Below are 14,447 nucleotides of genomic sequence, written 5' to 3'. Positions count from 1 at the left end.
TGTTCTTTTCATTTGCCTTCAAACATGACTGGCAAGTATTCACAGCGCTTCACTTTTACTGCTTGTTGTTAATTTACAGTCTTACTCCAAAATGGAATAAATACATTATTGTCCTCAAAATGTTCCACAAAACACCCTGTAATGACAATGTGAAAAGGTTTTTTTTGTAGAGATGTCCGATAATGGCTTTTTTGCCGATATCCGATATTCCGATATTGTCCAACTCTTAATTACCAATTCCGATATCAACCGATACAGATATATACAGTCATGGAATTAACACATTATTATGCCTAATTTTGTTGTGATGCCCCGCTGGATGCATTAAACAATGTAACAAGGTTTTCCAAAATAAATCAACTGAAGTTATGGAAAAAAATGCCAACATGGCACTGCCATATTTATTATTGAAGTCACAAAGTGCATTATTTTTTTTAACATGCCTCAAAACAGCAGCTTGGAATTTGGGACATGCTCTCCCTGAGAGAGCATGAGGAGGTTGAGGTGGGGGGGGGGGGGTTAAGGGGTAGCGGGGGGTGTATATTGTAGCGTCCCGGAAGAGTTAGTGCTGCAAGGGGTTCTGGGTATTTGTTCTGTTGTGTTTATGTTGTGTTACGGTGCGGATGTTCTCCCGAAATGTGTTTGTCATTCTTGTTTGGTGTGGGTTCACAGTGTGGCGCATATTTGTAACAGTGTTAAAGTTGTTTATACGGCTACCCTCAGTGTGACCTGTATGGCTGTTGACCAAGTATGCGTTGCATTCACTTGTTCACGCAAAGGCAGTCCCTTTAAGGTTAATTGGCGCTCTGTACTTCTCCCTATGTCTGTGTACCACTCCGTACAGCGGCGTTTTAAAAAGTAATAAATTTTACTTTTTGAAACCGATACCGATAATTTACGATATTACATTTAAAAGCATTTATCGGCCGATATTATCGGCTGTCCGACATCTCTAATGTTGTTCTTTTCATTTGCCTTCAAACATGACTGGCAAGTATTCACAGCGCTTCACTTTTACCGCACGTTGTAAAGTTACAGTCTTATTCCAAAATAGAATAATACATTATTGTCCTCAAAATGTTCCACAAAACATGCCGTGATGACAATGTGAAAAGGTATTTTTTGTTTGTTTTTTTTAGAAATTTGGGCAAATTAATAAAAATTTTAAAAAACCACTAAGAAACCACATGTACATAAGTATTGACGGCCTTTGCTCAATACTTTGTTGATGCACCTTTGGCAGCAATTACAGCCTCAAGTCGCCCCAGGAGCGCTCTCGAGTAAGTTTTCATCCAGGATATCATCTTTCCCTCTATCCTGATTAGTCTCCCACTTCCTGCTGCTAAAAAACATCCCCACAGCATGATGCTGCCACCTGCCACTGTAGGGATGGTATTGGCCTGGTGAGGAGCAATGCCTGGTTTCCTCCAAACATGACGCCTGGCTTTCACACCAAAGACTTCAATTTTCTAATTGTCTGAGAGTTATTCCGGTGCATTTTGGCAAAGTTTTACGAATGAATGGCTTCTGTCCGGCCGCTCTACCATACACCTGATTAGTGGATTGCTGCAGAGATGGTTGTCCTTCTGAAAGGTTCTCCTCTCTTCACAGAGGAATACTAGCTCTGACGGTGTGACCATCAGGTTCTTGGTCACCTCCTTGACTAGGGCCCTTCTCACCCGATCGCTCATTTCAGATGGCCGGCCAGCTCTTGGAAAAGTCCTGATGGTTCCAAACTTCTACCATTTTGATGGAGACCATTGTGCTCATAGGGACCTTCAAGGCAGCAGATATTTTCTGTACCCTTCCCAGATTTGTGCCTCGCGACAATCCTGTCTCGGATGTCTACAAACAATTCCTTCGATTTCATGCTTGGTTTGTTCTCTGCCATGCGCTTTCAAGTGTGGGACCTTATATCTAGAGAGGCGTGTGACTTTCCAAATCATGTCCGACCAACTGAATTTGGACTCTAGGAACATCTCAAGGATGATCAGTTGATGCCCCTGAGCTCACTTTTGAGCTTCATGGCAAATGTTGTGAATTTGCCATTTTCACATTATTATTATTGGGTATTATTTGTAGAATTTTGAGAATTTATTCCATATTGAAAAAAAGGCTGTAACAAAACAAAATGTGGAAAAAGCGCTGTGAATACTTTACGGATTCACTTTTCTTTTTAATCCTGGCATTATATTACGTGGCAATGGTGTTGAAGATGGATTAGATCAGGTACCGATATTTGCCTTTGTTTAACAAATCGGCGATCAGTTTATTGCAGCTGTATCCCAGTGTTTACATGGCTAAAGATCGTACTCACGTGAAAGATTCCTTTAAGAGGAGTTACATGAATTCCAGGAGGGTGCGTTTCTTGCCAGAACACCGTCTCAAATTTGAGAGCAAACGTATTTCCACAGTGTGAAGCCGCTTTTAAGATACTAATCCTCACCACCATGGCGGAAAACAAACAAAGTTTCTTCCAAATATCGTTAACACTCGGGGATTAGAAGATTTAAAAATTTCTAAACATGCTATACGCACAAACTGCGCAGGATGACAAACGAAGCTTCAGTAGCCGCTAAAGCTCCAGTAGTATGGATGATCGATCCAGATGTCAACTGTATCGATACCTAGTATCCATCAATCCATACATGTTCTACTGCTTGTCCCTTTCGGGGTCGTGGGGGTTGCTGGAGCCTATCTCAGCTGCATTCGGGCCAAAGGCGGGGTGGATACCTATAAAAAAGTCAGTGTTCAAAAACAAGAAACAAAAGTAAAAAAAATAGGGGTATTTTTTTTGAACTAAGCAAAATTATCTGCCAATAGAACAAGAACATTTGGCTTGTCAAGACTTTCCAAAACAAGTAAAATTAGCTAACCTCAATGAACCCAAAAATACCTTAAAATAAGATTATTCTCACTAATAACAACTGTACTACTATATGAGTACGTATTTTCTATTGTTTCATTGAAAATAAAACAGCAAAGTCCATTTGGCTGTCATCTGTTTTATTATGAGACACAATTGTGTCAAAGTCATGATTTTTTTTTTTCATGCTTGAAATAAGAAATTATTACTTTAAAAAAGTAGTTTTATACTTGTGAGTGTTGATGACACAGCTTTGCAACAGTTGATATTCTAATTTCAAGCATGTTTTACTCAATATAGGTCATAAAATCTCAGCTAGAAGCTGTAATATCTTACTGAGATCATTTAGGACCAAAACCCTTAAAACAAGTAAAACACTCTAACATAAAATCTGCTTAGTGAGAAGAATTATCTTATCAGACAGAAAATAAGCAAATATCACCCTTATTTGAGATATTTAATCTTACTTAGATTTCAGTTTTTGCTGTGTAGTATCATTATATAACTGATACTAAAGTGATTAGGTCATTATTGTTTTTCCTTTTAGAACAGCTATCGATTATTTTATTATTTGTGTAATCCCTCCATTAGTTTGTTTGATTGATTGAGTAATCAGAAAAAACACACGTTATAGCCTCAATGCGTATTTTAGGAAAAACAGTTTATATAAACAACATTTTTTTTCTACTTGCCATAAACTTAATTATTTGTATCTAATAAATGCACATCAACAACATTGTACTGTGACTTTTAATAAGTATTCATTAATAAACATAATAAAACTCTGTGCACACACACAAAACTAATGCACGAGCCCATGTACGTACGGGCGTAGTTACGTCATGACGTGCTAATAGCCTGAAAAAGGGTGAGGTGTATAATGCTTAAAACACATGGAAAAGTGCATACCTTTGTTACCATTACCTGTTTCATGTTTTATTTACTATATTTGGCACAACTCGGTCACCAACATGCAGGTAGTTAAAAAGAGGGTCAAAAGAACATATTAGCAAGGTTGCAAATTTGAGCTAAAATTTGTTACCGTTCAGGAATAGCAACTAGCTATTTTTAGTTTAAAATAAGCCGAAGTGAAACATCATCTTTCTATTATTGGTCTACTCAAAATAGGAGAACTCAATGAAATATGTTTTTTTTTTTACCAAAAGGCGTATTGTTATTTTCTATAGTCCATATAAAGGAGCTCTTTATTCATTATTTGTGCATATCAACAGGACACTTCATTAGGTACACTGACTAAAACATAGCCGTAGGCCCATCCCTACTTAAAACAGGAAGGTAGTGTACTGTTTGAGAAGTGCCGCTTTTGACTATGCAATTCTAATAGAACATTGACTTGGAGCCACTCCAATCGAAAAATAATAAAGTAGTGTTTCCTAATAAAGAGAAGTGGAAGTGGATGCAGACATGTTTATATGTCTTTACAGAACACAAGCAGCCATCAAAATGCCATAAGGCTTGTGGTACGCCGAATAATCACTTGATTAAATACAGTGTTTTATTTTCCTATATTCAAACACAGTGTTGCTGTTCAAACCGTGTGTAATGTTACAATGGCCAAAAATATTAAATATACTTGTTAGCTAAAACACCAGCCTTGTTTTTAATGAATACTTTGGCCTACCACGCTACTGTCTTTTATTGTTGGTCATTAATCATTAAATTCTACTAGATAAAATGGGAAGATATGGAATTAGGGGGCTGGCTGGTGACTGGTTAAAAAGTTATTTAACAGGGAGGGTACAGTTTGTTAAAATGGGTCAATTTTTATCTGATACTCTTGGCATTGCTTGTGGTGTCCCCCAAGGGTCCGTGTTGGGGCCAAAACTGTTTAATATATATATTAATGATATGTTTAATACATCCAAAATACTGAAATTTATACTATTTGCAGACGACACAAATATATTCTACAGCAGTGATGACTATAATGAGCTCATAAATACAGTAAACACAGAACTAAACATAGTAAAAAAATGAATGGACACAAATAAATTATCTTTGAATATAAATAAAACTAAGATAGTGATGTTTGGAAATCGCAACGTAACGTCTGAACAGAAAAGAAGTATTGATGGTACCCAAATTGAAATCATAAATGAGAATACATTTTTGGGACTAATAATCGATAGTAAACTATCATGGAAACCTCATGTCAGACACATTAAAACAAAAATCTCCAAAAGCCTCTCAATTATAAACAAAGCAAAACTACACCTCAATGAAAATGCACTCTGTACTCTATACTGCACCTTGGTACTCCCATACCTTACATACTGTGTTGAAGTATGGGGGAATACTTACCAAAACACAATTCATCCTCTGATCATATTACAGAAAAGAGCAGTGCGGATCATTCACAACGTTGGTTATTTAGAACATACTCATAATCTGTTTATGCAATCAAAGTTGCTCAAATTTGATGACATTGTTAAATATAATACATTAATAATCTTATATAAAGCATTTAACAAATTATTGCCGCCTAATGTACAACGTTTTTTTATAAGACGAGTGCAGGCTCATAACTTGAGAGGATTTGGATATTTCTTATTGCCGAGAGCTCAAACCACTCGTAAATGTTTTTGTGTGTCTGTATGTGGAGTAAAACTATGGAACAAACTGGACTTACAGCACAAGCAATGCCAAACTATTAATCGATTTAAACTATTATACAAACATGGGGTCTGGTTCAAATATAGAGATGAGGATCTTTAATTTGACCTTCTGCTATACTCTGTCTCAAAGTGTTAACATGTGCTCAATGTTTCCTTACCATTATTGCTATGTTGTCTATTACCATTATTGCTATGATGTCTATTACCATTGTTGGTATATTCATTATTCCTACATTGTTGATACAAATTATTGTTACAGTGTAATAATTATTGTTACCTGTGGTAATGCCACTATGACTCAACATCTGTATTATAATCCTTGAACAAAGTAAGAGTGAAACTCATGTGAATAATCATTGAATGGAGAACTGGGGGTGGGATTAAATAAATGATCTTCTTCCCACTCCCTTTCAGGCAAAACTGGACAATCATGCACTATATTAATTTATATTATTATGTGTTGTCAACTTGTACTTTATGTCATTGCCTGAAATAAATAAATAAATGGAAAAAAAAAATGAATGAATTATGGTGGAACTTGGAGAGCCAAGTTTTTTCTGAGGTGGTACTTTAAGAAGTACCGCCATAAGGGACGTACAGTAGAAAAGACATGATGAGCATTCCCGCCTTGGTATCGATCGCTTTGCACGTGTGTTTAACGATTAGGGACACTGCTTATCGTGACACACTGAAGCGTAAGACTTTGCTGGAGGAGTGCCAGTAAAATCATTAGTTTATAACAGCATGAACACAGCACCGCTCCACCACCTTTGCTGTCTTGTCAACACCAACTCCAGAGTGTGGAAAGTCTTGACAAAAAGCTTTTGTGAATTCACCTAAAAAGTAGGAATTTGCCAATAGATCGGCCTCCGATCCAATTTTCCTGAAATACACTGTCTTCCAAATTACTATGCAAAGTACATTCTACTCAAATTTTCATAAATAAATTATGCAAATGTCAGTCAGTATAATTTTCAAGTCATCAGCCGTTAGTCTAATTATAATTTCCTTAAACAAATCTCGAAATGACAACAGTATTTTTCCAATAACTAAATACAATAAATAACTCAAAGTTCACTGTTCCAAATTATTAAGCACAACAGCGTTTCAAGACATTTTATAGGCTGTAAAGAACTCAAAATAGTCACATGTTGAATTTGTAGCATTATAAGAGCATATAAATTAAAATATTTCTGATTGAAATAACTTTTGATCAAACAGGCTGAGTTACATGTTAATATAGGACCTTTGCTTGATATCACCCTTGCATCCATTGAATTTGTGAGTTATTGGACAGTTTCAGCTAGGGCTGGGCGATATGGACTTTTTTTAATATCTCGATATTTTTAGGCCATGTCACGATACACGATATATATCTCGATATTTTGCTTTGGCCTTGAATGAACACTTGATGCATATAATCACACCAGTATGATGATTCTATGTGTCTACATTAAAACATTCTTGTTCATACTGTATTAATATATGTAAATTTTAAACTGTCATGCAGAGAGGGAAATCACAACTAAGTCAAATGACCAAAACTGTATTTATTAAACAGTTATTAAGCAGTGGCACACACATTCATGTCATTTCAAAACAGAAAATGCAAGATTGTCAGAGACATTTTAAAACAAGCTATTTGTGCACTAAGATGACATTTCAAAACAACACTAAATTAAAGTGCACTTTTTGTACAGAACGCCACTACAATAGTTTAAAACAAATAAAGTGCACTTTTGTGCATGATGTCACACAAGATATTTCAATAAGTGTCAAATAAAAATGAGCTGAATAATAGGAAATCAAATAGTGTATGTCCTTCGCTATGTGGTAGGTTCCTGCGGACGTTATCTCCTTCTGTTGTTGACTATTTTTTTCATATGGTATTGATGTGGAAATGGTTGCCTCGGCATTTTGTTGGTGTGGCACCGAACGGAGATGTTGACATGCGGAGTTTCAAACACTCTTCGTAGTCAAGCGGGTGACTTTTCAAATGATGCTACATATCAGCAGTAATGCTACTTTTTGTAGCAACGCTTTTGTCATGTCTGTTCATGTTTTTGTTTTGGCCATGTGTTTGTTTTTTGGACTCTTTTTAGTTCCTGGTTGCACTTCCTTGTTTGGTTTGGTTTCCATGGTCACCCATTAGTTTTCACCTGTCTTTTCACGCACCTGTTTCACGTTTCGAGTCACGCACCTGTTTTCACTGATCACGTCACTATTTAAATCTGTCTGTTTCTGTTGTTCGTCCTGGCGTCCTCACACATTCACACTCCTGCCACTCTGATGATCCATGCTGCTCTTTTTCATGTTTTTTCTCATGCCAAGTACGTTTTGTTTATTAAGACCACAGTTAGTGTTTTTGTTTCTTTGTTCACAGTTTTTGTGCCCACGTGCATGTCTTTTGTTTCTTAGTCAAGTTTGTATTTCCACCTTTGTGCGCGCCATTTGTTTGCTTCCTTTTTTTTAGTTTATTAGTGTTAAAAATAAATCATGTATTCAAACTCACGTCTGGCTCGCGCCAACTTTCCGTTGCCTTCTGGAGAAACACAACCCGAGAACCTAGTCCTGACAGTAGGACGCCAGCACGAACAACAGAAACAGACAGATTTAAATAGTGACGTGATCAGTGAAAACAGGTGCGTGACTCGAAACGTGAAACAGGTGCGTGACAACACAGGTGAAAACTAATGGGTGACCATGGAAACCAAACCAAACAAGGAAGTGCAACCAGGAACTAAAAAGAGTCCAAAAAACAAACACATGGCCAAAACAAAAACATGAACAGACATGACAGCTTTTGCCCCACACTTGACAAATTTCAGTTGTCTGTTTGACATATTCCCGCTTGAAGCCAAACCACTGCCAGACGATGAACCCCCTGCTGTTTTTCTTGGGAATTAATTCTTCCTTCATTTGTTACCAGATTCGCACCTTCTCTCTCTCGTATTACCACTCGCACCACAGCTAACGTTACCCATGCCGCTACCTCTCTGCTCTCCGAGGGCGTATACGTATGTGACGTATGTAAGAAGCTGCGCTTGTTTTATGTCTCTGTGAGAAGGAGAGACAACAAAGAGTGAGAAGAGCCTGAAGTGTAATGCCCGCAGCTAAAAGCAACTGCGTGAGAACATATACTCGAATATCACGATATAGTCATTTTCTATATCGCACAGATACAAACCTGCGATATATTGAGTATATCGATATATCGCCCAGCCCTAGTTTCAGCTTTAATTCCTTTGCAGGATGTTAGAATATGAACTATCCCACCGTCATAGATCTTTTGCTTGATGATGCTCCAGAGGTTCTCAATAGGGTTGAGGTCAGGAGAGGATGGTGGCCACACCATCAGTTTCTCTCCTCTAAGGCCCATAGCAGCCAGTGACTCAGTGGTGTTCTTTGCAGCATGAGATGGGGCATTGTCATGCATGAAGATGACATTTTGTCGGAAGGTACGGTTCTTCTTTTTGTACCATGGGAGAAAGTGGTCAGTCAGAAACTCTACATACTTTGCAGAGGTCTTTTCACACCCTCAGGACCCTAAAGGGACCTACCAGCTCTCTCCCCATGATTCCAGCCCAAAACATGACACCCCAGTCCCCTTGCTGCCGTCTCAGCCTTGTTGGGACATTGTGGCCATTCATTGTGCTCCAGCCATCTGGGCCATCTAGGGGTTGCACGACACTCACCGCTAAAAAAAAACTTGTCTGAAAATTAGTCTTCATGTATTCCTGAGCCCACTGCAAGCATTTCTGCTTGTGAGCATTGTTTAGGGGGTGGCCGAATATTAGCTTTAAGCACACTTACAAACTTCTTGAGGATCCTACACCTTAGTAATACCTCTTGGCTGCTTATTAACAGCTTCTCTCTTAATCTGATAAAGTTGTCTGGCAGAGACTTTTTTTAAATGTTGCCTTTATCTGCACAAACTCGCCTGTGCTCAGAATTAGCAACAAATGTATTTACAGTCCGATGATCACGCATAAGTTTTTGGGAATTATCCAATGTTTTCATACCCTGAGCAAGGTTATGCTTTTCAGCAGCAGAGAGATTGTTTTTCTTCCCCATATTGTTTGAAACCTGTGGCCTGCTTAACCTCTAAAGGCCTTAGTGGCCACATGCGTGGACAGCACCTTTTAGCTCCTATTTTCAAAAATTGTGTACACTACTGAATTGGGGTCTTATGCCGCTTATGTGGACACTTATACTGCTATCTGGTGGTGTCAGAAGAGTATAACATACAATGGAATTTGAAAAAAAAAGTGTAAAAATAAAAATGTGCATGTCACTACACATGAAGTACACGTTTGTGTACTTATGGACTAAGTACGTCATATCAAAAGATGATTTTTAGTTTTTATTCTAATTAGGGTCCAATAAGCCCAAATAGCAAAGAGAAATTAAAAAAAAGCATGTAAACAAACAGCTTGGGCCTTAAGAGGTTTAATAATGTGGAATATCACTTTTAAACAGTTTTCCTCTGATTGGGCTCACCTGGGAGACTATTTATCACAGGTGTCTGAGATTGATGTCAATGATCTACAGAGCCTTGAGACACAATACCATCCATGAGTTTAATGAAAAAACAAAAAAAATAATGTTTTTGACTCTTAAATCCAATTTGCATAATCATTTGGAACACAGTGTAGTATGTGATCGAATAATGCCTTTCAACGCCGATCACAAACGCAGAGTTCCTCTGCCTGATACCTTATCTGTTTTTGGTCCCTCATACGTTTTTGTGCCCATACACACCTAAGATAGAGGGTGAGGACTCATAATCGTGAACTGACGAAATGTGGCCCTCATCTTGTCTTTGACAACCGATCCATCAGTTGAATGTTTCAGCATCGATATTGCTTCACCAACTAACTGCCTGTCACTCACAACAGCCTAAATCGCTCTCATTTGGCTAAATTCATCATTGGAGGTTGAAAAGGGCTTCCTCCTGTGTTGCGCTGAATGTTTTTTTATTTTCCAGGCCAAGTAATCCAGACCCACTGCACAGGGGAAGGGGGTGGGGTGTTACCGTATTTTCCAGATTATAGGCCGCTACCGTTTTCCCAAGCTTTGAACTCTGCGGTTTATACACAGGTGCGGCTAATCTATGGATTTTTCTTCGCTATCGGCCATAATTTTTTGTATACAACAAACTTACATTGTCGTAACACCGACACAGAGACTGAAAATGTGCGTTATTGTTTGTGCTATGGCGTCATCTTTTGGACGACTTTGCTCACTGCAACGGCTGCAGGTTGACAGTCTGCATAAGGGGGGGCCAAGCGCAGCCCCATGGCATGTTATTGTCTACATTTCAAATTTAATTTGAAAGGGACTTGAGCACAGGATTAATTTATATGACCCAATCCAAACAACTTTCCCCACTCATGGTGTAAATCATGGGTGTCAAACTCTGGCCCGCGGGCCAAATTTGGCCTGCCGTGTAATTTCACTTGGCCCATGATGTGATATCAAATTAACACTAGAGCTGGCCCGCCGAATATATACAGCGGCGGTGCCGCGGTACACCTCTAATTCTCATACTTGCCAAACCTCTCGGGAGACTCCCAAATTTCAGTGCCCCTCCCGAGAATTCTAACGTCCCCTTTTCGTCCAGGGGTGGGGGGTGGGGGGTTTGGGGGGCGGCGGGGTTTGGAGGTAGCGGGTGTGTATATTGTAGCGTCCCGGAAAAGTTAGTGCTGCAAAGGGTTCTGGGTATTTGTTCTGTTGTGTTTTTGTTGTGTTACGGTGCGGATGTTCTCCCGAAATGTGTTTGTCATTCTTGTTTGGTGTGGATTCACAGTGTGGCGTATATTTCTAACAATGTTAAAGTTGCTAATACGGCCCCTCTCAGTGTAAACTGTATCGCTGTTGCATTTACATGTTTGTGTGCGTACCGCAGCCGCTCATATCTTGTGACTGGGCGGGCGCGTTGTTAGAAGGAATGAAAAGCGGACGTGACGTCAGCTCGTAGAGGACGTTAAAAGCAGTGCCTGTAAGGCACGCCCCCAAGACTGTGGAATACAATTAATAATGACTGATGGACACCTTTGTTCGATAATGGGGGTTGCCTCAGCTCAAAGCCTGAGCCCCGACATTAATAAACTAGCATCCAAGAAAAGATGGCAGGTATCTGGCTTGGGCACATCAGATTAGATCAGTGTGTTGCAAACTGAGCAGTTTAAAGTCCTGAATGGTTGGTTTATTCATTATTTTATTTTCAAATGTATTAGCCTGTGCAAAAAGTTAATGTTGATATTTACCTCAGAAGGTTGCAAATGGAAAAGAGGCATTCAATTTGTATTTAAATTGTATTTGATATGCCATTGATATTTTTTTATTATTATTATTATTATTTGAAACTCGATTTTGCATGTCACTATTAAGTTACAGTATATAAGCCTTGCTTGTTCAATATTTAATGCAAAACTTGTTTGGGTCCCTATCAAAAAGGTTAATTTGTTCAACATTGGCCCGTGGCTTTGTTCAGTTTTAAATTTTGGCCCACTCTGTATTTGAGTTAGACACCCCCGGTGTAAATAGCCTAAAACCAACAAATAAAGTCAACACACGGTCGCACATTACACACCTCGTGCTAAGTGAACTTTGTGGACATTATAAAACATGTGTATGTATAATTTTAAAATATACATTACAGCATTGATCTTTTGTAAATGTTACACCGTCGACTTTAGCCGCTAGATGGCAGTATACTGTTGAATATCTTAAAATGCGTTTTGTGGCAATTCCAACTTTGAGCACAGCGTCAGTTGCTATGTATAGTGGTGCTTTCCATAGTTTTCTGCAGACTACATTGAAAAATGATTAATACCCCTTTTGCTCTCACTCAAGATCCACAGAGAAATGGTGCCATATGAATCCCTTCCCTACTCTACAAAAGCTTTTGTGGACACTAAAATTGTTAACTGATTTTTTTTTTTTTTACATCAAATTATGCTGACAATTTCATCGATTAAAAATGTGTGAGTAATTAACTGCCACTTTGCTGCTGCTTTGTGGATGTGACACATTTTTATACATATATATATATTTTTAGACTGAATTTTAAAACACTGCATATTAACAAACTGAATATTTTTAAATGCACATTTTTCTCAATGATTATTGCTCAATGAAATTGTCAGCATAATTTGATGGAAAAAATGTAGTTGACAAAATGCAAACGCCAAAAAAATCAGTTACATAATTTCAGAGTCAAAAACTCTTTGGTAATAAAGACGGGAAAAAACCTGCATTATTTGCATTGTTAGTCACCTCTTATCAACAGTTTTTTTTACTACTTAGAATGTACAGGAAAAGGAAAGATGTGTTTTTTTCCCACTTAAGGATTATGGTTGATGGGCAAGATTAAAAAAAAATAAAAAAAAGTGCAGTCGCCGTTTAAAATGTGTAAAAAAAAAAAGCATAATTTCCTCAGAATAAGTGATTCATATTTTTTTCACTCTGCTCGATCTAAAAATTAAACTGTCACTGACTCCTAAATTTTATTTTCTTGACTTATTTCTTAAACACAGGAAGTTGCCATCTGAAATAGTTTTGTGTCATGTCTGTGTTCTGCTTTTTTTTTCTACAACATTTAACAACGAAATGAGTATTCGCCAAGTCTAGTGATTCCATAATTTTAAACAGGGGTTGTAGAAAAAATAATTATGCGTTAGATACATTTTAAAGCCTTAGCTCAATACATGAATGTCATTGAATTATCGCATGCGTTTTATAATATTTAGAATCTGCATCATAGTATTCTCTCGTGGCTACTACACGAGGAAATACTGCTTATCCACTTAGTTATTTAGCTGCTATAAAAAGTGAAATATTCAGCATGTATGTTCCCAGTACTGACTGACTGAGCGAAACTGTATCTGGATCCACTTTCCACTTACAACAGGTTATCCTTTGGCCAAAAATACTTGATTATTTATCCTCCCTCGCCACTTTATAAGCATACTTACGTAGAGATTAAATGTTACAGAGAAGGAAAGTTGGCCAATAGATCTAAGTGTCCAAAACAGCTTAGAGTCCGAAACTATTCAGGAAAACCCCTGCGAAGTTACCAAAAGTGTGATAAGCGTATTATTTGTATTTGTCGGCGCCAGATGAAAGGGTGTTGTTTTGTTTGCATGTGCTCCAAAAGCTGGCCTCCAGCCCACAGCTTTATTGAAGACTTTTGGAGAATAAAATCCAGTGGGCAGGCGCCTTTTGGGGAAATGAGAAGCCGACGGTCATGAGTTGATATACTGTTCACTACAGGGGTCTTTTATCCTCGACTTTAAAACATAACTCCCAACACGTCATGCGCATAACTATTTTGTGTAAAGCGACAACATGTGCCATGGGAGTCCTTTTTTATTTTATCATCTTTCATTGTTCGAACCTGACAAACAAGAGTTAAGACATTGAGGCGGGCAGTCAAAAATCGCCTCGTTCATCAATCAGGGACTGCTCGGGATTCTAACCGCAAACTCCTCACACGTACTTCTGATGTTTAGGTCATTAGGTAGGCTACGGATTTGCTCAACATACATCCCAGGCGTACTTGCCAACCTTGAGATCTCCGAATTCGGGAGATGGGGGCGGGGTGTTGTGGTTGCGGGGGCAGGGTTGAGGTGCAGGAAGCATACCCCTTACCCTTCGAGCTTTTCTGGGTGAAATGAAATTCTTTTTTCCAATCATTTTGGAACTTGCGAGCGTATTTCTTCTTCTTACTCGTCGTCGCCATGTCTCTTCTTCGTTCTTCTGCTTCGTCTCCTTCTTGTTGTGAGTGCAGTTGTGCACTGAGCTCCAAAAGCCGTAGATGTTATTGTAGCGTCCCGGAAAAGTTAGTGCTGCAAGGGGTTCTGGGTATTTTCTGTTGTGTTTATGTTGTGTTACGGTGCGAATGTTCTCCCGAAATGTGTTTGTCATTCTTGTTTGGTGTG

Source organism: Entelurus aequoreus, linkage group LG13 (assembly GCF_033978785.1).
Source record: "Entelurus aequoreus isolate RoL-2023_Sb linkage group LG13, RoL_Eaeq_v1.1, whole genome shotgun sequence".
Classification (NCBI taxonomy): Eukaryota; Metazoa; Chordata; class Actinopteri; order Syngnathiformes; family Syngnathidae; genus Entelurus; species Entelurus aequoreus.
Note: the sequence above shows the minus strand (reverse complement) of the source record.